This window comes from Ascaphus truei, chromosome 9 (assembly GCF_040206685.1).
Source record: "Ascaphus truei isolate aAscTru1 chromosome 9, aAscTru1.hap1, whole genome shotgun sequence".
NCBI classification, from domain to species: Eukaryota; Metazoa; Chordata; class Amphibia; order Anura; family Ascaphidae; genus Ascaphus; species Ascaphus truei.
Window position 1 is genome coordinate 7,134,560 of NC_134491.1, and position 21,012 is coordinate 7,155,571.

The following is a 21,012-nucleotide window of genomic DNA, read 5'->3' on the forward strand; positions in this document are numbered from 1 at the left end:
ATGCCTAACACACGCACTACATCTCAGTGCACATGTAACAATTCTATATCCAACACACGCACTACATCTCAGTGCACATGTAACAATTCTATGCCTAACACACGCACTACATCTCGGTGCACATGTAACAATTCTATGCCCGACACACGCACTACATCTCAGTGCACATGTAACAATTCTATGCCTAACACACGCACTACATCTCAGGGCACATGTAACAATTCTATGCCCGACACACGCACTGCATCTCGGGGCACATGTAACAATTCTATGCCTAACACACGCACTACATCTCAGTGCACATGTAACAATTCTATGCCTAACACACGCACTACATCTCAGGGCACATGTAACAATTCTATGCCTAACACACGCACTACATCTCAGGGCACATGTAACAATTCTATGCCTAACACACGCACTACATCTCAGTGCACATGTAACAATTCTATGCCTAACACACGCACTACATCTCAGGGCACATGTAACAATTCTATGCCTAACACACGCACTACATCTCAGGGCACATGTAACAATTCTATGCCTAACACACGCACTACATCTCAGGGCACATCTACCCAGCCTAGAAATATTGCAAAGCAAGTATAAACCAACCTCACACTGATGATACCCATCAAGATTGAAACCCCCCCCCCAGTTTCAGCGACCTTGCGAGACACCCCCTTTAATCTCCCCCACCACCCCTGCCCCAACACATACGTAGTCCCCCCCCCCAAATACACATAACCACCCCATCTCCCTAATACACATAGCCCCCTCCCGTAATACAAATAACCCACCTCCCCCAATGACTAACACACACACCAGTTACTTATTGTATTGTAGTTACTTGACACATGCCTAAACTTTTCTGTTCCTTACTACTGACATTATTGAAGGCTTTTTGCAGAGGGGGAACAGAAAAAGAAGATGATGGGGGGGGGGGAATTATTGAGAGAAGGGGATGTTCCCAAAGGGAAAACACACACACTTACTGGTAGATACACACACACACACACACACACACACACACACAAACAATCACACACACTTCCCTCCTCTAAGAACTATGAATGATACTGGGGGGGGGGGGAGGCACAGTACTATCACAAATAAAGCCCTGCATCTACCAATGAGGACTAAGCAGTGAGGGAAACACATTCTGATGAAAGAGGCAGAGTACAGAAACTTGCTTCACTTGTGAGGTTACGTCCTCATGCCAAACAGACTAAACCCTCTGCTAGTTATCGCCAGCATACGTATTGGTCGTGAGGCCTGTGCTCTGCATGTTGCTGTAAAAACCATACGTTGTATTTGCATTTACAAGATTGTGAGATTCAAAGGTAATTTAAGAAGTAATATTATATATTAATACAGAGTAACTGCACATTTCTAAGGAGATGTGTTAGGCTGTTCAAAATGTGCAGTTGTTCTCAGTGCTAGCTTTGTGCTGCTGCAGGTTAAACTGAGGCATTAACGCTGGATATGGAGCTACATAGGAATCCTCTGTGTAAATCCATATCTGTTTCCCAAGGATCCAAGTATAACTTCACCATGTGAGTTGGGTAGAAGTACTGACAACAGAATAAACACAATGAGAGTCAACTCTGGGACTCACTACCGCAGCTTCCCAATGAACAAATCATTTTGTAGGAGATCCAGTATTAGGGAAACCACCATACTTCAGTGCAATTTATTTATGTGTGTAAAAAAAAAAAAAAACCTCCCAATATTATGCCAGAAAAGAATAATTACAAAATCAAAATATACAGAGAAAACAACAGATGGAACTGCAAATATTTCACACTCTGCTAAGCAGAAAGGAATTGTAATGCACGTACCCACAGAGTGAGTGCCTTCACAATGTGATAAAGAGAGAAAATATTGTGTAACTGAACGCATTCTATCTGTAATACATGCAGAGGGTTGGATTTGGTGAAATGTGGAATATTGCATCAGCATGTGTTCGGCTCCTCTGCACACGCGTGTACAGCCAACATAGTGCGCACAGCAGAGCCAGCCGGGGCTTGTGATGAGCTAAACACTCTACATAAGACTCGCCTGGCTGTTTACAAAAAAACAATGGTCCATTTCCTGGTCACCGTGGAAACGGAGCTGCTGCGGTGGCAAACAAGGTGTAGGTTTGATCTGTATACATATTAAATACATCTATAAAATATGTCAATATTACAGCTTTGCATCAACACATTGGAAACCTTTATACATGCCATCCTGCCATTTATGACGTCTCTCCAGAATGTTACGCCAAGGCTTAGCAAGGTCCGATTAACAGGCGGCCGTGATGCTTCTTATACCGATGCTGTGGGGGGAGCTTTAAACCCCCGCCGGTGAATGGTTTATATTTGCTGCTTCTGCTGGAATGAAGATTCGATTCCATTAACAGGCAGAAGGATATCTCCAGGGCCACGGTTATCCATCTTTCCAGCCCACACTCTTTGTGCAGTAAAAGTCTGGGTAATGAAACCATCCCTGCAAACAGGTCATTGAATTTGCCATCTTCACAATATGCCGCACGCCTGAGGTACGCCAGGTTTGTGAGTGTGATCAATTGTTTATTGTGCAAATACGCACAAAAGGACAAGGTCTGTATTGACAATGCATGGGCTCCTCAGCCTCTGGAAACTTGCTTTGAATTGTTCAATCTATCAAACATAGTTCTCAAGCCCGGCGCTTTGACTGGACTCCATAAAAGCAGCAATCCCACTACTTCGTGGCAGCCTCTGTAACTCACTTACCTGCTCTCTGCGGCGACACATCGCCATGGCAACACGCTTCAAATGACGCGGCGATGTCACGTGACATGCAACGTCATTTGACGCAGAGCCATTGGGAGAGGGGAGGCGCTAACGCTGCCGCTCCAGGGTAGGGGGGCGCAGCTCCAAAAGTCTGGTCTAGACAGAGATACTCATTATTACTATACATTGCAGCATGTAGATATTACCCATCCGCTTTACTAGTTTAGGAAAAGCACAAAATGTGTTCTCTTCTTCACTGCTACAGATTAAAACCAGAGGAGAAGACCGTAAGGGGCAAAGGCGGAACTAGACCCGGCCGAGCAGGGCAGCCGCCCCTGGGCAAAGCCAAACTGGGGGTGCAGGGCAGCCGCTCAACCCCCACAACAACCCACCGAGGCATTGCCCAAGAACGCCAGCACCGCAAAGGACAACGCTACAATTTTGCATGGCTGGTGCTCGGCCGGACCACCGAAGAAACCTGCAGCTGTTGTACCCAGCCCTGTCGGAAAAAAACCACGGTGCAAGTGGGTGCACCTGAAGGATCCCTCTGCTCCAAGAAATGTTATGCCCAGTTTCCACAAATTGAGGGGGGTGGGGGGTACAACTGGCAGAACCCACTGCGGGGGGGAAAACACCCAGCTCCGCCTGGTAAGGCAGAAGAGGCAAGATCTGCACTGCTCCAGGAGGAGCAGAAAACAATAGGAACTGTAAGGCCTTGTACATAGTAGGCGTGTGCGCGCCTGCAGCGCACGCAATCTGTGGCCTGTGGGGTCTGGAGGAGGAGACGCGACCAAGAGCAGCTCTAATTCAATGTTTGGGGGCGTGCCCGTGATGTCACGTGAGCGGTTCGCCATCATTGGCTAAACCGCGCACGTGACCCGCCCCTCACGCACCAAAATCAAAAACATTTGTCTCGCCAAGTATCAACAACCTCGTTGCTCTCTGGTCATGTGCATCGCCTTCCGGCATTTTGTTTTTGGCGTACGCGACGACGCTCTTAAGTTGGACACGAGCTAATGCATCTCATTGTGCTGCAACTTCTCCAATACGATCGACCACACGAATCACAATTACGGACTTCCTGGGGGAGAGGTAAGGAGAACGCATTTTATAGCCCTGTACAATGTAATCTTCAGTCAGAATGTACTCCCGGGTGCTGTCTCCTAAACGTGTGTCAGGGATTCCTATGTCCCCTTAACTCCAAGGTCAGTGGGCAGGAATCAATCTTTACTGCAGCAATTTGCTATCATATTTGAGCAGCAAACAGAACAGGATAAGACACCAGAAGGCATAAAAAATACATCACATTTGTAATGGTGTTCCAAATACATGTATTGGATTTTGATAGATTTATTCTTGTAGTTCTTTCCTAACACTCGGAGATATGCTAAAACAAACACAAAGTGAGTGCCTTGCCCATATCTGAAGACCAGTGCAACTTCTGGTCTGACCTATATGCAAATGCCACTGTGATGTGAATCAGCTGTCCAGCCTCAATAGGGGCACAAACTTCATCTGACTGGAAACCTGCCCAGGATGTTTATATTATGTTTCATCATTAATCCGTGGTTCATTACAGTATCAGTCATATGCTAAAATATAGGGACCAAAATTCATAAGTGAGGCGGAAGTTTAATGAAGTGCCAGTTGCATTTACATTGCAGTTGAAGCCGTAGCGGAGTGCTGGTGAGAAGGACCAGGCGAGCTGGATTGTGACTGGAATTTTAATTATTTTTTTTTTAATAAGGAAGAGGCCAGTTGTGTGCCATTCCCGGAGAAGCAGAAGCCAGGAAGATTTGTTATAAATCTGATTATACTGCAGCGCCTCTGATATTATAATGGACTTTGCAAACCCAAATGACTGACTCCTATGCTGGGGAGGAGGAGGGCAGAAGTAATGATATCTCAATCTTTATTTTTAAGGGTAAGCTCAGCTTCAAGGCACAATCTCATGTAATAATGTCTATCTGCAGGCAGAAACCTCCTCTAGATGGAGCAACAAATATGGTCTCCTGAACTTCAGCTCTCGCATAAAGTGACAACCTGTAAATGTCATGTCAATGTTCATGACCTCATCCACGTCAACAAGATGACACACACAGGACACGGTCTTGTACAGTAGGTTTGACTTGATTCCGCAAACAGAAATGTATTGAGAGATTTTTCTTCCTCCAAAATCTTGAAAATGAATGTCTTAAAGTATAAATAAAAAACAGAACCCCCCCCCCCTGCTATTTAAATGGTTACTTAATTATTTTATTTTATTTATAAAATGTTTTACCAGGAATTACAATCAATTAGTAGATATAAGATAAGATAATATATCGTTAAAGTTTTCTAAGTAATGTTCTAATGTACCATTCATGATTGCTCCCCTCCTCTTTATACTTGTAGACTAATTGTCCAATGAGCTTTTATTATCATAAACTATACTTTTTTATCGATACAAGATATAATTATACTATCCTCTGCAAATATTATATAGTCTAAATGACGGTTCATATCCTATATAATATGTGGATTATTTCGTGTAGGGTATTATTATAGTCATGTGGGTCTTGTGATACATTCATACAATATATATGTTCATATCTCTTTTCTATGCAAGAAAGAAACCTGTGCCATTAGGACTGATCTAATTATTTTAGCTTAATTGTATAATTAACTTATGAAGGTATATAAGGGTTCCATTTACCTCAGCACACACACTCCTGACGAAGCCGGATACAGTCCATTCAGACTGAGCGAAACGCGTAGAGTGGCATCTTTTTGGACCTGAAGGCGATCCGTCGTTTTCTAGCCGAGGAGCCGTGACGTCACACGCTTTGACGGGCGCAACGAGACAGGCCCCGGCAGCAGACTACACGCAAAGGAGGCTTGGAAGATCCAGGGGAGGCGGTGAGAGTGCGGTGACCCTCCGTTTCTCACTAATTATGTGACAAATGCTTGTTTTTACTATGCACATTGTAAGTGCGCACTTTTATATCTTTTATACATAAATTTTGTTTATCAGACTGATCGCGCTATGTAGTGTTCTCTTATCTCTCCTATATACATCTATATACTGCTGAGTGTGCCCTTGAGGGAGATCCAGACTGCATTTATTCCATACGGGTAGCAGCCCAAATTGCAAACTGCTCTTTATCCATCTGAATCTTGTGAGTAGGCTGAACACTCGAGCCAAGATTACAGCATAAGACAGATTTTTGCATTCCATACATCTGCACTTAAATTGTATATTCTCTCTTTCCCTTTATCCCATATATGCTCCTCCTGGATTGTTCGAAATATTACCAGGAAGTAATACATTGAGAGTTACCTCTCGTTTTCAGGTATGTCCTGTGTAATTTGCACCCAATGTCTTGTCTTTCTGAAACCAACAAAATCCTTTCACAGCGGAGACTGTTCACTTGCAGAATAAAATAATCTGTGTGCGTGTGATTTATCGGTCCATCTGAATAACAGGATTCTGTTCTCCGCAGAAAAGACCAGAACCTTCCAATGAGGAATAAGTGCAAGAGAAGTAGTATTGAGAGAGACCTGTGAAAGTGCAGCCGTTCATAAAACAGAACTTGAGGCATCAGGCACATTTCTTGAATAACATTCATGTTGATAGTTTTATTAGGAACGTAAAGAGATTCATAGGTTTGATAGTTAAAACATAATCCATCATTAACAATGGTTAAAAATGAATGTCTAATGCAGGGAAACAGCAAGGTCTGCGAGAAATAGACCAGAGACACAGTGTGACCTGGGAGCTGCTATCTAGCAATATGACATGACTCCTGGCTACCCCCCCCTTCCCCTAACCACCCGTCGGCGACAGTGTCACTGTGTGTGTATCAGTGACACACACACTCCTCCCCATTGCCTCTGCCACAGTGTGCAATAAGAGCAGGCTCGGGTAGAGTACGAGGTGGCTCCCTTGCGTGCGTCTGTCTCCTGCTCTCCAATCACCCCTCCTCCCACTGAGCGGCGGCGACTCCACCTGTCAACTCACCGCTGCTGCCGGTCCTAGCGCGCAGATCCAGCTTTGAATGCACAGTGGTGATTGACAGGTCAGTCATCACTGCATACAAATTATAGGCACCCGGGGTTTTTCCTTCCCTGTATGTACAGTATACTCACTAATGGGATCACATCCAAGTCGTACAAGAAGTGATTTCCCAAAGTAATGAATAGGATTTACCATTTTAGGATTCATAGATTACAAAAAAAGAATTTGATTCTGTCTACACATCAGTGGTCCTTGATAAATTAAGAAAACAAAAGGTTGAAGAAGCGTACATTGATATTATAAAGAACATTTACAAGAATGCCACACTAACCATTACATTGCATGAAGATATAAGCAAGATAAGGATCCGTCTGATATCAGAAGCCTTGCAAATTCTTTGGTATTTGGTACAACGTACAAATGACGACCTGATTATTTGCAGGGAACTCTTTAGGGGTGCCCGGGGAACCCAAGGGTCCCTAGGAACCTCAGTTGAAAAACACTTATGTAGACACACACACACAGCCGGACAGAGATTCTTAGTTTATTGTATTATGGGGACAGCTGTACTATTGAAAGCAAAACGTGCTCCTTAATATTAATGTCTGGTTTGTTGGCATTTGTGGCAACTAAAATGTCTTTAAAACGGTTATTGTAAGAAAGTAAAAAAAAAAAAAAACACTTAATGAAACGAGAACACCATGTTTAAATATACTACTGTATAAGTTCAAAGTGCATACTACAGAATAATTCAGCTGATTGATGTTGAAATAAAATCTTTGTTTTAACACACACACAGAAAATAAATCACTCCGTGCCTTTTCAAACAAGGTAATGGAAAGCGATAGGCAAGCTAAGCATTGTGGGATGAAAGCAGTAAAGTAAACCCCAGGTATCTTTCTTCCTGTTTAATGCTCGCTTATTACCCAAAAACATGACAAACACATGGAAAGGCTGCACTTTGTTCAATCATTACTCACGCAATTATAAAATGATCAGTTATTAAAGATGTTACATTTTGTGAGCAGCATTTCAAGGATTAAACCCCCCCCGGGACTGAATTTGTAACTATTATTGTATCAAATGTATTTGTTTATACTAAAGAGTTTGATCTTTTCGTGTTTGTCTTATTAAGACTAATGAAGCAGAAGAATCAGACTGCTCTCCAATTATATAGGCATTGAGTGCATTTTCTTTGACCCTTCTTGGGTTCACATCTGCATCTCATATATTATAAAGACAAGTAGTTATTTTTCTAGTTAGCAGCTGATTGTACCGTTACCAGAATGTACCTACAGTACGAACTGCTGGAAAAAGGCTGAAGTATTAGTATCATCACAAAACCGCAAAAAGATTAATCTGAGTAAACAGGTCTTGTATCCAAAATGAGACAATTATCTGTGACTGAAGTCTCGGTCGCCACGGAAAGATTTGCAAATGGCTTATTTCATACTTTAACATTTGATTGAAATCCTTAGGGAGCAGAGTGAGAGAAGCTTCAGGAGCTGATAATAATTCCACTGTTCAGAAGTTGGACCTATTAACAGTGCACATAGGCAAGGGAGAACAATTCAGAATTCCCATCAGCCGTCAGGATTACTTCACCAGCACAGACAGTTTTATAAACTGCAATAAAATGCCAATCAGACAAAGCACGCAAGGCATGAAAATCATTTAACTGAAATGTATTGTCCACATTTCACACCTGAAGAAGACGGTCTAGGACAGTGGTGCGCAAAGTTTCCCCCCCTGCGCCCCCCTGCCTTCTCCCCTCTGCTCACCCCCTACCCTGCTTGGCTCCGGCATCAAATGACGCAGCGAGGTCATGTGACGACATGCCGCCATGGCAACACGTCACCTGACCCCGCTGCGTCATTTGATGCCGGGTTAGTATGGCGACACGTCGCCGAAGACAAGGTAGAAGAAAGTTTACAGAGGCCTCGTGCGGTCCCCCGGCATTTCATATGAATGCCTTGGGGCAGAGAGCAGGACCTCTGTAACCGCCATGCCCCCCAGTGTGCGTACCCCTAGGACATTTGGTCGCTGCAAAACACCTGCCGACATTTAGCAACCACTCACCTTGGCGCAGGGACATCTCGCCCCCAGCTGTTTTGTTGCCAAGGTAAACCCCTAATCTTACCCTTTACCCTAAAACCCATAATCTTAACCCCTAATCCCAATTCTACTGCCTATTTTAACACTCTTACATTAAAACGCCTTACCCCAATTCCCTATCCTAAAAACCTAACCCCTTACCCTAAAACCCCTAGCCTTAACCCCCTACCCTAACCACTAAAACCCTTAAATTAATTTACCTTATTGGTGAAACGGCCGGCGAAGGGTCCCTCGGCAGCCAAACCCCGGCACCAACTTGTTCATGGCAAAACGTCTAGGATCCAATATCAGATTCCATGAAGAAACAATCTGCCTATCCCTTAAACAGATTTAGAGCTGTGTGGAGGACATGCCAACTTACTGCCTGCATTAGAGACAGGCTGCCCCCCATTTATAGTGTCCTTCAGATGAGTTCCTATATCTGCATCGGAGATTTTATGGTTTCATTCACTTTAAATTCCTAAATATTTCTCACAGATAAGAAATTGACATGTTATATTAACATAGCAGTGGGGGAATGTTCAAATGTAAAATGTCATATATAGCATTAATACCGTACACCGCATTTTAAAGGCACAATTAAATCCTGCCCCAAAGAGCACACAATCTAATTCCATAATATTGTTATATTTAATATTCAAGGACTATTTCCACAGGCTCAGTACCACAAGATTGGCGTAAACCAGATGTGATCCACATATTTAAAAGGGGAGTTAGATCACAACCAGAGAACATTTTTTTTTTTTTTTTTTAGAACTTATATTTTATTGAAAACATAATTTTACATGAATGGACAAACAGTTACACATTACCAATAAATCACAGATTTACAGCAATGAGAAAAGGAGGGGGGTACACACCGTGGGGAGGGAGGGGTGGGGTTTTTCTTGGTTGTATGGTGTTCTCTCTCGTTATGGAATTCCCTACTGGATTTTACTGTGAGGGTTATGTCTCTGCAAGGTTACATTTAGCTCCGGGCTTAATTTATTCCCTACCAGGGGAGAGCAATCGGTAGTTCCCTTATGTCATAATTGAAGAGGGGTTTATATCCTGGATGTCCAACTGGGCTAGCCAGGGTTGCCAAGTTCTCTGAAATGTTGTGCCCGAGTCATTTAATATACTAGTCAATTTTTCCATTTGACATATATACCAAATCCTATTTCTTATTTGAGATATTTGAGGTATGTTTTTTTGCTTCCATACCGAGGCTATTTCACATCTAGTGGCGGATGTAAAGTGGCTAATGAGAGCAAGATCAGTTCCAGGAATTCCCTGGGTCGGTCTATTGAGCAGGAATAACCATGGGTCAAATGGTACATCTAGATCCAGTATCCTTCTCAACCAGTTTCTTATTTTCCTCAAGAGGGAGGCTACTTGTGGGCAGGACCACCACATATGAAGCATTGTGGCTTGGGCTCCACACCCTTTAGGGCAGAGTGGTGAGTATCCCAGTACAAATTTGGATAATTTCTCAGGTGTGAGATACCATCTAGTGAGAATTTAGTAAGCGTTTTCCTTTAGGGTGGTGCATATAGAGCTCCTGGCAACCGCCCAAAATATTTGGTTCCATGTTTCCTCATCTAGCACCTCACCTAAATCCTCCTCCCATTGAGACATAAATGTTAGTTTTCTCATTGCTTTGTCATTTGTGAATGTTAGTTCTTTATTGAGTTGGGATATCAACCCCTGCGTGCTTGTGTCTGTCAGGCAGAGTTTCTCAAAGTTGGTTAGGGGACCTAATGGGTATCTTACCGTAGAATGCTCTTAATTGAAGGTATCTAAAAAATTCAGAGTTTGAGATGTCCTTTTCTGTTTTGATTTGGTCAAATAGCTTAATATCTTCTTCTGCGCCTAGGTCTCTTAATCTTGAGATTCCCGCTTGGGTCCAGGTTGAGAAAATTATATTCTAACTGTGGGTTGAATTCTGTTTTTTTTAGAATAGGAGTCATCAAGAAGTTTTTGGATGTTAGTGCAAATCTAAATTTTGTGGCATCCCAGACCTTTAGTGTGTTACACATCATAGGTAGCATATAACCCATTTTTTCTCTTGCTTTACCAGAGTACCAGAGCAGAAGGTTTAGGTTCACTGTGTAGCATACAGAGTTTTCTATTTCTGTCCAACTCTTAAGACCTGGTTCTGAGTGCCATTGGATTAATTGGCTGAGTTGGGCCGCTTTGTGGTATGACCACAAACATGGCAATGCTAGTCCTCCAGCCATACTTGGCCTTATCAGAATATTTTTGCTTATCATTGGTTTTTTATAATTCCAAATAAACCTGGTAATTAGTGACTGGAGAGAGGATATATCTTTCTTCATTATTGGTATTGGCAGTGTTTGGTAGAGGTATAAGACACGTGGAAGCAAGTTCATCTTAATGCAGTGTATTTTCCCAATCCAGGAGATATTAAACCCTGACCATATCCTAATGTCCTTTCTAAGGGTTTTGAGTAGGTTAGGGTAGTTCGCTTGATAAAGTGATTTGGAGTCGTTAGTAATGTTCACGCCCAAATATTTAATACATTTGGGTTGCCACCTGAAGTTGAAGTTAGGCGCTATAATTTTTTCCACTTCTTTTGGGAGATTGATATTTAGTTCTTCGGCTTTAGAGTTATTCAGTTTTAAGCCTGATATTTTGTTAAAGGTTGAGAGCATGGAGAACAGGTTTGGGAGAGATGTCAAAGGTTTAGACACTGTGAGGATTACGTCATCTGCAAACAGTGCTAATTTATGGGTTTCTTTGCCTACCTCTATCCCAGCTAAATCTGGGTTACGCCTTATGTTAGCTGCTAGTGGTTCCATGCAAAGGGGAGAGGGCAACCTTGTATTGCGCTGCTTCTGTTATTAAACCTATCAGTCGGGAAGCCTTGGCAGACCACGTTTGCCTCGGAATTTTAAACATAGGGCCGAGATTGCCTTTGTAATTCTTTCACCAAAGCCAAAAGATCCTAGGACTGCGAGCAAGTAGGACCAATCGATCCGATCAAATGCTTTTTCAGCATCAAGCCCCAGTACCATAGTGGGTATCTTTTTTTTGTAAGCCCAGTCTCTCAAATCTATTATCCTTCTTCTATTATCCGCAGCTTGCCTACATTGTATAAACCCCACTTGGTCTGGTTGCACCAGTGAGGGTAGAATTGCACCGATTCGGTTTGCTAGAATTTGAGAGTATATTTTCAGATCTGATTTGATCAGCGAGATTGGTCTATAGCCGGCACAATTTGTCGGATCTTTTCCTTGTTTGTGGTTTAAAGTGATAGAGGCTTGCAACATGTTAGGTGAGAAAGAGGACCCTGTCAGGTGAGAAAGAGGACCCTGTCAGGATTGAATACTCTCAGGAGGTGCGGAGCCAGGAGACTGGCACATTTTTTGTAATAGAGGTTTGAGAGCCCGTCGGGTCCTGGGGCTTTGGAGGTTTTTTTTTTTTAATGACAAAGAATTTCCTCGTGTGATTTATTTTCCCAATTCCTTTCCCTCTGCTTTATTTAGTGTGGGAAGAATCGGCGAGGCTGGGAAGCGGTTTAGTTGAATGGAGGTTGTTATTATGCTGTGCCTTTTGGCTGTTATATAGATCTGCGTAATATCTTTGGAATTCCTGTGCCAGAGTTTTAGGGTTTGATTGTGGTTATTTCTTCATTTGGTCGCTAGCATGGTTTCAGGCTTTAGATTTTTCATAGAATTTTCTTTTTGACCAACTGAGAGATTGTTCCGCTTGTGATGTTAAAAGTATATTAAGTTCTGCCGTGGCATCTTTTAATTGTTTTAGCGTGGCTTCCTTTCCAGGGGAGGGAGGGGAGTGGGAGGGGACTGGGGAGAGGGGAGGGAAAGAAGGGGGGGAAAGGGGAGGGAGGGGAGGAAGGGGGGGGGAAAGGGGAGGGAGGGGAGGAAGGGGGGGGAGGGGAGGGAGGGGAGGAAGGGGGGGAAAGGGGAGGAAGGGGGGGAAAGGGGAGGAAGGGGAGGGAGGGGAGGAAGGGGGGGAAGGGGAGGGAGGGGAGGAAGGGGGGGAAAGGGAGGGAAGGGAGGAAGGGGGGAAAGGGGAGGGAGGGGAGGAAGGGGGAAAGGGGAGGGAGGAAGGGGGAAAGGGGAGGGAGGAAGGGGGAAAGGGGAGGGAGGGAGGGGGAAAGGGGAGGGAGGGAGGGGGAAAGGGGAGGGAGGGAGGGGGGGAAGGGGAGGGAGGGGGGGAAGGGGAGGTAGGGGGGGAAGGGGAGGGGTAGAAGGGGAGGGGGCAGGTAGAAGGGGAGGGGGTGGGGAGAAGGGGAGGGGGAACAGTTGAAAACATTTGTATGGTGTTATGCACACTTCTATTTTCCTGGGGGTGTCAGGGGTGGTGGCAAGAATATTACCCCTGCTGGGTCGCGGTCCACATTCTTGGGTGCTGCCGGGTCCACCTCTTCCTGACGCCCCCCTTGTGCCCATCGCCGGCTGTCTGGGTGCCAGCGGGAGCACACGCTCCCCTCCCGCGACCGGGCCGCACGTGACACCCGGGTAATGCACAGTTTAGAGCCGAAGCAGCACGCCCCCGAGACTCGCTCCCGGCTTGTCCTAGGCCCCCCTCCCAGTGCTCCCCGACCTCAGTATCGGGTGGGAGGCCGCCGGGGGTTGGTTGGTCATTCAGGGACCGCAGAGGGAGGACTACAGATGAGGGGGCCTCAGTTTGGGCCGCGCATGGCACCCAGGCACTTCGCGGCCCAGGAGCAGCGGCGACATGCCCCCCAGATCCCCTCCTTTCCAGTTCCCCATCATCTGGATCAGGCAGGGGGCCACCAGGGGAGGGTTGATCGGGCCTCTAGGGGCAGCAGGGAAAGGCCCAGAGAGTGACGGGCGTCCCTTCAGTTTGTCTAGTGGTCTGTGCCTAGCGGTGCAACCCTCTGTCCCGTCTCAGTGTCGGCTGGGGATCACACCCCTCCCAAGGCCCCGCTTCCTCTGGATCGGGTGGGAGGCCATCGGGGAACGGTTGGATGGACCCCCATTTGGATCACCAGAAAGGCCGCAGGCGAGAGAGCGCCTTCTTAAACTGAGCCGCTTGCGGCCATGGCAGTCGGGAGCTGAGTTGGGGCGTCCAGTCTCGGTTTCCCCCCTCCCCTTCCAGTTTAGGGTGTTTCTGGCGACTTAGTATAAGGCCTCTTTTGTTCTGTAGAAATGTAATCTCGCAATTATTTTCTCGGGGGGTCTCCTGGTGCTGGTTTCTGGGCTGGGTTCTGTGGCATCGGTCCAGTTCGAGGGCCGCCTCCATCTTGTCTGGCAGCATTGCTGTTAGCCATTTTGCCCGAATTCTTCTGGTTGTGTGAAAGATTCTGGGACACCTCTTGCGCGCACATTGTTTCTCCTGTCCCCCTTTTCTGCATCTTCAGTCCGATCCGATATCTCGATCATTTGGGTCTTTAGTTGATCAGTTTTTCTTTTCTATGTAAGGCCTTGATGCTATCATCTAGCCTCCTTTCTAGGGCATCTGTCCTGCTGCCTAGAGATTTGAGCTCTTTCTTTATTTCCTTCACTTCGCTGTTGAGCCAGGCCTTGAGTTCGCTAAGCTGGTTTTTTTATATCATTTTTCGTGACTTGTTGGTTCATTTCTTCTTGGTCCGATTCCTGCTTTGATTCAAAGCCCTCGCTTGAGATTTGTTCCACAGCCCGTGTTGTCTTTGTGGCCGTTTTGTGTTTAAAGTATGTAGAGAGATCTGTTTTGTTCTTTTTCTTTGATGACACCTTCGGACGCATCTTGGATCAGTTGTATGGATGTTCCTTGCTGTTAAGGAGGTTGGTTGATGTTTTTTCGTCGCTTTTTGCTTACTTTAAATCCGGAGTCTTGAGGAGCTCATGTGCTAGGCAGCCATTTCCTTGAGCTTCCCAGCATGCACCTCTCGAGTGCTGGTTTTTTAAAGCGTAACGTTATTGAATGCTTAAATGTAAGAAATGACATAACTCAAATATTATTGCATATAAGCAAATGGATTTTAATATAGTGCGACACAAGACGTTAGTGTACAAAAATAAAGAAAATTTGTCTGGGTAAAAAATAAAAAGGCATCTGGACTGAAAACTGGTTGAACGATAGATAAAGTTGTCATAAATGGAACCTTTTCAGGTTGAGCTAAATTTGTAAGTGGAGTACCTCAAGGATCGGTACTAGGACCCCTGCTTTTTAACTTGTTTATTAATGAGGTTTAATACAGATAAATGTAAGGTTATGTATTTGGGAAACAAGAATAAACAAGCTAATTACAAATTAAATGGGACAAAATTATGTCAATCATTGATGGAGACCGGTTTAGAAGTTGTTGGAGACAGAAGGCCTAGCAATAGTGTCCAATGTCAGGCAGTAGCTGCAAAGGCAAATAAGATCTTATCTTGCATAAAATGGGGTAGAGATGAAAGAGAAGCATAATTTTGCCACTGTATAACTCATCAAGACCACACATTGAATATGGAGTACAACTTTGGGCATCACTGCATTATTAAAAAAAAACAAAAAACATTATGGAACTAGAAAAAGTACAGAGAAGAGACACGAAATTAATAAAGGGGATAGAAAATCTGATTTATGAGGAGAGGTTAGCTAAACTAGATTTGTTTACTTTAGAAAAGAGGATTCTAAGAGGGGATATGATAAATATATTCTAGGGCAATACAGATGCAGCCACCAGTATTAGATCACTTGCCTTGGAAAATCTGGGGCAATCTCCCAATAAACTGCAAAATTTCTGTGACATTTCTGCAGGCAGACTAATGGCCCATCGGATTAACACAGCGGGGCTCCCTGGCAGTCCCATTCAAACTGACTGGGACTGCAGGGACCCCTGCTGTGTTAATCCGATGAGCCATTAGTCTGGCTGAAGAATGTCAAAGAAATGTTGAGGCATTTACTGTGAGATGCCTTAGGCCGCGCTTATAGTGCCATCGATGGCGATGCCGACATGACGGGTGACGTCACCCGTCGCCGTTCCAAAAAGGTGAAAGTTATATTTCGCTGTGCAGCGGCGTTGCGGGTTTCCTGGCATTTGATTTGTTCAGGGGCTGTCACATGAGGCGACAGCCCTTGAAAAATCAAATATTGCCGGCTACCAGTTTTCGCGACTGCGGCGGCGGGAATGCATTTGTTTTCGTCCAACGTCACGTCGCCGTCCCTATACACACGGCCTTAGTTTTTACCCAGGCAAGTGATCGGATACTAGTGGCTGCATCTGTACAAGGAACTTTCAAGGGAACTATTCATCTAAAAGACTCTGGGCCATCCCCTAAGGTTGGAGGAAAGGAGATTTCACTAGCAACAAAGGAAAGGGTTCTTTACAGTAACAGCAGTTAAAATGTGGAATTCATTACCCATGGAGACTGTGATTGCAGATGCAATAGATATATTCAAAAAAAGTTTGGACATCTTTTTAGAAAGGAAAGGTATACAGGGATATACCAAATAAGTAAACATGGGAAGGATGTTGATCCAGGGAGTAATCTGATTGTCATTATTGGAGTCAGGAAGGAATTTGTTTCCCTTATGAGAGAACATTGGATTATTTGTCACTCGGGTTTTTTCGTTTGCCTTCCTCTGGATCAATATACTGTAAATACAAATATAGTATAAGTGTTAGTTGTCTAAATTTAGCATAGGTTAAACTCGACGGACATATGTCTTTTTTTCAACCTCGCCTACTATTTAACTATGTAAAAATAAACGGGGACAGGGGGACTTGCTGTACCCGACATGGAGCTGCCACTACAGTGCAAATGCTTAGAGAATAAGGCTTCGCTTGCCATTCAAAAAAACAGAACATCTAGTGGACTTGATGTCAACGTAGAAATTACTGTCAAACTGAAGCAAACAAGACAGGAGCGTAGAAGCACAGAGGATGCAGAAATAAACAGAGATGTTGAGTGAGCTTTACACCAACTTAACCCCTTGACACACTGGCGATGCCTGCAACATCGTGCCTGTCCAGAAGATAAGGGGTTATTGATCAGGCAAAGTGCTATCACAGCAAAGTGGCAAGTTAATATAACTTACTCCTAGAGTTGGGCAATCTACCGACTGATATGATCGTAATACTATAACCAAAAAGTCGATATTGACATTTTTACCATTAGTCAGACGTGAAAATCATTGATGTTTTAGGGACAGCGAGTCACAAGGAGTTTAGGCCAAAACATGCTTCAAAATTGTTATTAAAGAAAGGCCTCCAAAGTCAATTGGATTTTCGCATACTTGCAGCCTTCACGGCTAGTGGTACACCTCTTTACCTCGCAGGTTTGCTCCCTTCCTCTTGGTCCCTTTTCAACCTGCATATCTTTGATGTTCAAGAGAGAAGGGAAGCAAGAAGGAGGAGGGTTGGGGGGAGGGGTGGTCTGTTTTTATTAATGTAAAAATTAAAAACGCTTTTAACCTGTAAACAAATTAAGAAACCAAATACCTTCAAAATTATCTATTTTTAAAATGTATTATGGAAAAATGGTTTTACATTAGTTAAACCAGATAATTATGTCTTATCCTGTTGAACAAATATCTATTGTAATAAATATAATAAATGTTTTATATTTTTATCGTGGGAATTTTCTTTGTTATTGCCCAAGACTACCTACACCTGTGTGTAGCCTTTGGGTTATCAGAGTGTAATGTTCCGTGCAGAACAGCTTGTCCCTTTCTTCTGCAAACAAGAACATATCCAGGCAACGCTCCAGTGGTCTTAGTGAAATATAAGATGCATTTATGAAATCAGGATCAACGTTTCGGTCCCAACTCGGACAGACCTTTGTCAATCGGTGGGACCGAAACGTCAATCCTGATTTAATAAACGCATTTTATATTTCACCAAGACCACTGGAGTGCCTGGATCTGTTCTTGTTTGCAGTTCATGAGTTTTCTCTGGCTCACTGGATTCATGACACCCGTGGCAGAACAATACAGTGAATACTCCTTTTCTAGTGTACCTTTCTTCTGCAGACAAGGAGTACATCACGCCTGTATGGTCTCTTGCAGTGAAGAGATGGAAGCAGCTCTACCTTTTACTCAGCACCTTCCAGTGTCTGATCACTAAAGAAACACAAGTACCCCTCGTCCATCGCTGCAGTACAGTCTATAACAGTGACGTATACACAGGCATGTGCTACCAGCACATACGAAGCAGTATGTGGGGGCTCTCTAACCTACAGAGCTTGCAATGTTAGCTAAATTAAGGAAATCCAAAATGTCAGTAACGTTAGGACTGTAAGCACACAGAACCTGTGTGTACATTCACAGACAGGAAGCCAGAATAAGGCATGTTACATGATCCACTACAAGTGATGGAACAGTCTGACAGACGATTAATTTACATAAGCTGAGAAGTAAATGAGACTCCATGAATTAGCAGAACTGGGAGTGTGGTGATGTAACCAGAAGCCGGGAGTGGACAGAAGAGTATGGGACAGCTGCTGGCAGTAACCACACTCAGGCATGGCATGTAAAGGGCATCAGCACACTTGGTAATATCTGGCAACATGACAGCTTGGTCAATGCATAAAGGAAATGGAAAAGAAGACAAGAGTTTTCTTTTCTTTTTTTTAAATTAACATTATTATCTCTAAGGATCTGTCAAATGAATGACGCGCAAAGTTCTTCCAACACCGAGGCTGTTCATCAAGGAGACGTCTTACCTACAGGAGTCTTGCATTAATTCACTTAGGTTAGAGCAGCGTGTCCATCCCCATGGGTAGCATCAGCCTTCTGTGACATGGCTCGTCACTCCCGAGCTGACAAGCTGTCATATGCCGCTAATCGTTGGTTAACTTTCACAAACACAGATTTTGTTACCGAACTTCGTTCAGGATAATTAGATTTTCTAAAACCATAAAACCCACAAAAGCAATGGTCTGGGACACTGTGGTTTGATGTGGTAGCCACATAATATTTTTAACATTGTCAAATTCTTCATTTTCCAGATAGTGTGTTCCGGGGTCAGACAACGTACGTTACACTTCCCCAAAAAATCCAAGCTCATTACATTCCTGAGCCGTAGATCTGAAAATATAATTTCAGTTTTGTATGCCAGATGGAGATCCTAAAAGAGCCAGGATTTAAAGCCAGGAGTTTAAGATTACCCGTGTTGCACTATAACTGCACATACATGCAAGGCTATATCTTGACGTATGGAATTGGAGAGAAGATGCGCTCTCACTTGCTCCATGAACAGCACATACTGTATAAAAGTCCCTCCATTCACCTATCCCAACGGTTGCATTCTCAGGTGCAATCTTAAACAAACACAGACCTATCACAGATACATAATTGTGTGCGTACGATTAAACAGATGCACGTGATCTATTACACACATACAGCATCGATCTGCCCACATGTACTCATGAGGAGTGCACTTTTGGGCTGTTAATAAGGACATTACAATCTATGTCCATGTTACTGGACAAACAGTTACATCCCTCTGCATAACACACAACCACCCATGATGTACGGAGAGACGTTAAAGCAGCATTCCTCCGATAACACCCTTTTTTGCTATAGAATTGGAACCAGGGGTTCACCAGAGCAGAACCACGCTGTGTTCCACCCAAGACCCCTCTGGAGTGGATCAGAACATATTTGTGAGTAACATAGTATAGCAGGAATATGTCGATAGGAATGGAATAAATGTCTTCAATTTTCAGTTTAAAGGATTCTGTCAGTAAAGCGATTTCTTTAGGCTCATGTAGTAACAGAAGATATTAAGCCTGCTCTTCCCACACTAATACATGTGTACCTGTAAGTGAATGGAGTTTTTGGATCAGGTAATAGTTTAAAACTCAAGACTGATGATCATTCCTATATACCCTTCAAACAATCTTTAATATCCGGTTATGCCTGAATGCTACATTATATCACGCTAAGTTGTTATAATGCATAAAACTGAAAATAATACAGAAAAGCAGCATAAGAAACTAAATGTGCTAGAAAAGAACTTAGTAATACTGTGCTATTCGCAGGCTGCAAAATAGTTCCATTTGAAACAAGCCTACATTTGACCCTCCCTCTCATCCACCCTCCACCTTAGGAAACAAAAGCACTTCACTGGGTGTCAAAATGACTCGTCTACCTGATCGCGTCGGGAAGCTCCAGCCTTCTGCTGGATTCATTTCTTGATGGAAGGCTGTTCAAACATAGGGCACCTATCAGACCCAATATCAGCTGCTTGTTCCTTCAATGTTCATAGGCTGCTGTCCATCAGGAAAAGTAATTAGTGGTTTTATTATGTATGGAAGCAGCAGTCTGTCACTTGGATTCTCAGTGTGAATAGATTCCATCACCCCCTCATTGGTGCCTTCTTCTGGCTGCTGTCTGCCCGTCTGACAGGACATCTCACTATTTCAGGGATTTGCAAACCTGCGCTCTCTGCATTTTCAACATTTTAAAGGAGAAAAAAAATAAAGAGCGAGACAAAGCATCACTTCGCTGCCTGGAAGGGGCACAATCCTGAGGAATGCAGGAAAAGTTCAGAACTGGTCAGAAAGCGGACAGCAAAATCAATCTTATCCTAAAATTATTTTCTTCTCAAACAATTTCACATTGGAGCTGCTGACCTCACAAATCACTTTATCCGCCCTGGACTGGTATTTAGACGGTAAAATAAAAGGTAAGAAAACACAGAAGAGGGAAGCAGTATATTCCAAGGAGCCAATGTGTTTCATTCATTTTTAATACATTCTGAACAGGATTGTGTGGGGTCAGCACATGTGCTTTCCATCGTAGTCACACATGCAGATCTCTCGGGGTAACCTTGGAAAATGCAATGGACACAGCACGCTGCTAATGGCTGCATGAGAGGGTTTCCCTGACAAAGGCTACCTGGCAGGGAACTCGATACAAGACATACGCTAGCACTATGCTGAAACGGGCACAGATAATAATGCAGCTACGTGGGGTGGGATGCTGTGGAAAGAGAAGACAGAGCAGAGGTGCCGAAGCCATTGTGAGCACTCATGCTGCCTACCTGCAACACCACTGCTCGGGCTGTCAGCAGCAACACAAATGAGCAGCAATCCGCAGGCGCCGGGGTAAGTTCTTCCTTCTCACACACGTTTGCTTCGGAGATGGTTTGTGCTGTTTTGGTGGCTATGGCAAGTGGTGCGCTTGCAGGCAGACGGCGCTTTCAAAGCAAATGACCAAATAAGATGAAAACCCATTCAGTTC

The 21,012-nt window shown here is 44.0% G+C and overlaps 2 protein-coding genes across 2 annotated transcripts in view; one reads left to right on the forward strand and one right to left on the reverse strand.

Moving 5' to 3' along the window:
* Positions 1–21,012, reverse strand: part of AVEN (apoptosis and caspase activation inhibitor) — a 214,472-nt gene that overhangs the window by 125,097 nt on the left and 68,363 nt on the right. The window lies entirely within an intron of this gene.
* Positions 19,838–21,012, forward strand: part of CHRM5 (cholinergic receptor muscarinic 5) — a 79,095-nt gene continuing 77,920 nt past the window's right edge. Inside the window, exon 1 of the mRNA XM_075613269.1 lies at positions 19,838–20,876. The gene's annotated coding sequence lies outside the window, so the exon portion shown is untranslated. The remainder of the gene's footprint in view (positions 20,877–21,012) is intronic.